This window comes from Theropithecus gelada, chromosome 16, assembly GCF_003255815.1.
Source record: "Theropithecus gelada isolate Dixy chromosome 16, Tgel_1.0, whole genome shotgun sequence".
Classification (NCBI taxonomy): Eukaryota; Metazoa; Chordata; class Mammalia; order Primates; family Cercopithecidae; genus Theropithecus; species Theropithecus gelada.
In genome coordinates this window covers 61,954,266-61,960,035 of record NC_037684.1, presented here as the reverse complement: position 1 = coordinate 61,960,035, position 5,770 = coordinate 61,954,266, and positions in this window count along the sequence as shown.

Sequence of the window (5,770 nt, the reverse complement as noted above, 5' to 3'; positions counted from 1 at the left end):
CTGAGGGATGAGGTGGGGTTCCGGGGGGGGGGAGTGGGTGGGGATGGGCTCCCGCCCACCACACCCCCACCGGGGGAAAAGCAAAAAACCCAAAAAAAAAAAAAAAAAAAAAAAAAAAAAAAAAGAGTATAAATATTTTAAAGCTTTGATAATGCTTGCCAAATGATCCCTAAAAAATTATTCTTCTATCACCTCCATTTGAAAACCCCTGTCTTAGAACATCCTGTATACTATGCTGTTTAAAAAATTAAATGTATGTCTATGTATACACACATGAAATTGCAAGACTTCCATTTGCAATTAACGTAAATTAAGAAATACTGATTTTACATGCAATTTATATTAAAAGGATGTTGTTCACCTGGCCCTGGCCTTTAGGACGACAGACTTCATGTTTGAAGTACTGGTCAGCCCTGGATGGCAGTCCCTGCCAGTAATGAGTTGGGGAACCCATAGCCTTTACACCCCCCTGTTCTAACTTCTCCACTGCTGGCCGAGTCACTGGGAGGTGGATAAATGGCTCTGTTGGCTGCCCTTGTTCCCAGAACCCACTTCCTAGCAATACAAGGGGCCCATTTGTCATTCTGCCACACGGCTCAGCTCTGCCAGACATCTCATTCTGCCTCCCCTGCCAAGGACGTGGTTCAGAAGGGCCGACTCAAATCTCAGGCTTCATGGAGTACTGGACAGAGCGCCTGAGTGAGTACCAGGAGGTCCAGCGTCTAACTCGCTGTATGACCTTGGGCCAGCTATTGAGTCTCTCTGGGCCTGAGGGTCTTCAGCTGGACTCTACCATCTCCAATGCACCCCACCCCCATCTCTCTGGGTTCCAGATGAGAAAATGGCCACTTTGGTCCGACTGATGGCCAGAGCCTGGCCACCTCCCTAAAGTCATCAATGAACGAAGCCGAAATAATATTCCAGGTCATGTAGAGGTAAGAGTACCGCATGGAGTTAGAGCAGAGACTGGAGACACTGGAAACAATCAGGGAAGCTCCAAGACCATTCTCTATGTCCTGGCAGGATAAAGCCAGGTCTGGAGGAAAGTCAGCATGTGGAAGAGTGCAGCAAAAAAGGAAAGGGCTAGAAGGCAGAGGCAGCTCCCAGTGCTGCCATGACCCGCTGGGCTCTGAGCTCCAGCCTGCGGTGGCTAACAGTGGCTTCCTGCTGCCATGTGAAAGGCGCATCTCCATCAGCTGCAGGCGAGAACAAAGCCCAGCCTGCTGTCTTTTCCATGGAAACCTGTGCTGCCAGATGTTCAATTCCTGTGAAATATATCCTGAGAAAAAGTAGGGAAAAGGTTCAGAGGATGGGAGGGGAGGTCCACAGATTTAAGAAATAGGAACAGTTGGTTTCAGACTGCAGGAAGGAGAAAAGGGGCTTTTGCTCTCTGTCTTTTCCCCTGTGTCCCTGAGTTTAACTGAAAGCGGCTGATGGATCAGCAGCCTCTCTTGAAAAGGAAGCAAACAAGGTGCTTTCAAGTTGTACGTGGGTGTGTCTCCACCGTCTTGACGCCAAGTGAAAAATGCAATTCTATTTATTTCATTGCTTTTAAATCTGACTAGGGATTTTATTTTGTTCTAGTAAATTGCCACTTGCAAGAGCCTCGGGTGCCAATGGAGTTCCTGGAGATGAGGGATAAGATTGAGCACAGAGGACTCAAAAATAACCAGGCGCTCCTCAGAGGGATCTGTGTCTTGACGAGGAGGAAAATCACCCCAGTGCTGCCTGTGATTCCAGACCCAGGGCTAGTCAGCGGGACCCGAGGCTGCGAATTCTACCCACGCTGCAGAAGGTGGGGAGCGAGGGGCCTGGGTTTCTAGTCACCACGCTATCCAAGAGCTGCTCTGTAGACGTTTCAGGCCATTAGTACAAAAATAAATAAATAATGCAGAAGTCCCCAGCAGCTGGACGTTGGTGGAATGTTAAATATATTCGTGCTAACCTCAGGAGTTTCGCCGTGCTCAAACTGTGACCCTCACGCAGCTCCCAAGGAGAGAACATTGTGCCTCGCTGCCCAGAGAGGATGCACCCAGGACTTCTCAGCAAGGAAACCCCACCCCTCTTCCGAGGCTGCCTCAGTCTCTTGCCTTGCCTTGCGCCCCTATGAATATTTTACCATATGGGTTGGGCAATCGTTCGGAGGCTTTGTGTTGAGGGCAGGGGCAGCTGGAGAGGAGGAGAGGGAAGGGGCTCCTATCGGTGTAGACTCGGGGATGTTGACCTGCACAGCTGCTAAATCCTGCCTCTGTGCTAATCCTCCAGGACCCCCCCTCCTTCCTTTCTTGCAGCGATTCCTTTCCCCCATCCCACTTGGGGGGTGTCCACCCCCTTCCCTTTTCCCCCAGGAGGTGATACCCCTCCCTGAAGGAATAATCCAATCGCAGCCCCTATCAGTCTCAGCTGGTGTCTTGCCAATTTTGCAGCCTCAGAGCTTGAAGGTTAGCGGCAGCGCATTCTCCCTGGAGGAAGCAGAGAGGCCTCATTCACCTGAGTGCTTCTTCAGCTCACCATGTCCCCGGCTGTGGTTGCACATCTCCAGGGATGGATCGCATGGCCCCTAAAGGTAGCCCTGCCCAGAAAAGCTGGTGAGAACATATATTCATTAAACCCCCAAATGTTTCCTGCTGCCTGTCAGTGCCAGGCACTGTGCCAAGGGTACAGCCAAGCGTACAGCAGTGAGGCAAGGATTGTTTCTGGTACCATTAGAAGTAGACATTAAATAATTATATGAGAAAAGTATGACTGTGGTAACCACTACAGAGAATAGGATACTATGAGGCTATGTAAGAAGGAGGACTAGACTCACTTAGAAGATCTGGAAAGGTTTCTCTAAGGAAATGATACTTAAGTTGAAAATTGAAAGGTTGGCAGAGATTGGCCAGGAGGAAGACAGAAGATTGTTCTGGGCAGAAAAAAAACTGCATGTGCAAAGGCCCTGAGGCTAGAGGCAGGGGGCATTGTGCACAAGAAATTTCAAAGGATGACAGATGGAGTACAGTGAGCAAGGGACCAAGGGGTGCAAGATAAGCCTGTTATAACCGCCCAAGGGGTTCACCTTGCCTGCTGCCTGGACAGAGCCAATTCATCAAGACAGGGGAATTGCAATAAAGAGTAATTCACGCAGAGCCGGCTGTGCGGGAGACCGGAGTTCTATTATTACTCAAATCAGTCTCCCGAGCATTCAGGGAGCAGAGTTTTTAAGGATAAGTTGGTGGGCGGGGAGAAGGAAGTGAGCCAGGAGTGTTGATTGGTCAGAGGTGAAATCATAGGGAGTTGGAGCTGTCTTCTTGTGCTCAGTCAGTTCCTGGGTGGGGGCCACAAGATCAGATGAGCCAGTTGATTGATCTGGGTGGGGCCAGCTGATCCATCAAGGGCAGGTCTGCAAAATATCTCAAGCATTGATCTTAGGAGCAGTTTAGGGGGGGTCAGGATCTTGTAGCCTCCAGCTGCATGACTCCAAAACCATAATTTCTCATCTTTGCTTATGTTTCTAATCTTGGCACATTTCTTGGCTTATGTTTCTAATCTCGGCTCATTTCTAATGTGGCACATGTTAGTCCTACAAAGGCAATCTAGTCCCCAGGCAAGGAAATCTGCTTTGGGAAAGGCTGTTCCTGTCTTTGTTTAAACTGTAAACTGTAAACTATAAAGTTTCTCCCAAAGTTAGTTCAGCCTACACCCAGGAATGAACAAGGACAGATTGGAGGTTAGAAGCAAAACGGAATCAGTTAAGTTAGATCTCTTTCACTATCTCAGTGATAATTTTGCACAGGCGGTTTCAGGGTTACAAGGGCCACAGGAGCAGGACTGTGGAGGTCACGTTAAAGATTTCTGCCTTTCTCCAAAGGGTAATGAAGTGGAATTGAAAAGTGTTCAGCAGGGCAGTGATGCAAAAAGTTCTCCCCTACACAAATAAAAACCCCACTTTCTGTAAGTTACAGCGTTCAGCTCCATTTTACCTTTAGGGGCCACAGGATGATAATGACAACAAAGGAAATTTGTCATAGTACGTGTTGGGTGCTGGCTACCACTGTGAGTGCTTTCTAGCGACAGTCCTGTGAGATGGGTGCTGTTGTCTCCATTTTACAGGACAGGTGCTGAGAGAGGATGTAGCTTGCCTGCGATCTTGCAACTAGTGTGTGGTGGAATCAGGAAAGGAACCAAGGCAGTCAGTTTCCAGGGGCTGAGCTGGTAGCCACTAGGGTATTGACACAGGCAGCACCTGCTTTATTAAGATGGCGCTTCAAACATTGGAAGACAGCAATCCTGCCTTTTCTTTGCCTGAAGGAAGAAAGGAAGGGGAAGGAGCATTAAATGAGCATCTGCTCTCATTAAGTAATTTGCCCAAGGTTCTGCAGCTGGTCTGATTCCACAGTCTATGCCCTCTCCAATACATCAAACATTCTCAATATTTTCTACTCAGTTCTCCCAGCTAGTGGATTAGTTATCACTTCCAGCACTGTGTCATCAGGAAGTCTGATAAACACTGCCATGTCTCATGGAAGTCGTCCCAGACAAAAGGGCTGTGGCAGGTGTGCACCAGAGATCTCTGCATTCAGCCATCAAATGGGCTCATAGCCATCAAATAGGCCTCAATGTTCAACCCACCATGCTTATTCATCACATCAGGGACACTGTTCAACCCACCATGCTTATTCATCACATCAGGGACACTGCTCCCTCTGGTTCTCAAGGAGATCATGCCCATTGTCAAGCATTTTGCAAAAATCAAAATACAGCATACAGAGTCATAGAAAGGGTCCTAAAGCAGAGACAGAAGAGCTCAGTTTGAGTCTACATTCCATAACTTAGCTGCGTGATCCTGGGTAAATCCCATTTTCTCTCTGTTTCCTTGTCTGTAAAATGGGCGTGTTATATTTCCCTGCCTATTTCCCAGGACTGTTACAAAAGAAGGGGGGAAATAATAGTAAAGGAAAATGCCTTGAAAACCAGGAAGTATTTTCTAGCTATAAGATTGTTTTATAGTGTTTTCATGCTGGAATGGGCTAATAATTCTCTCAGGGAAATCCTTGGGTATGACTTGTTCCCAGGGAACCCACACTGGCTCCCTGGCTTCACTATTTACTTTTTCCTTGCTCACAACTCAGCTGTTGAGCTGGAGGTTGTCATCTAAGTCACTAGCTGTAGTCTTTCATCTATAATCTCCCTTTAGATTTCCATTTTAAATTACAGAATCTCAGGGTGAGAAGAGGCTGTACAGGTGAAATCATCTGGATTTCACCCTGGGCCTCTACAATACACCTCCCTCACTGGCCGCTCAGAATTCCTGCCGCCCCATCGTGGTGGATGTGATTGTCCTGGTGAAGTTTGGCCTAGTGCCAATGCAGCCTCACGGCCACACCTATGGAAAATGAGGAAAGCCCAGGCTGACAATTCCACCTAAGCTCAAAGAGGTCAGGAATTCACACTGAGGATGATAGACCAGGGCTGCCCACTGCCCCCTCAAGACAAGGGGACTCCAGGGCACTGGACTCATGCTAAGCCTCAATATTCCAGAAGCCTGGGTAGGTGTGTGGGGGTGGGGGTAGGCCAGAAGGGAGCCATTGGGGCCCTCTTTGGACTGATATCAGAAACGCATGAAAGAGAGGGCTGGTCTACAGAGTTAGTGACTAAGGCCAGCAGTGTCTGGATGTCTGCAAGGACCAGAAACAGATATTGGCAAGGAAATTCTCAGAAGCTTTCAAGGAGGACCCAAATGCTGAAATTCAGACTGGGATGGTACATTCACCAGCTGGAATATCACCAG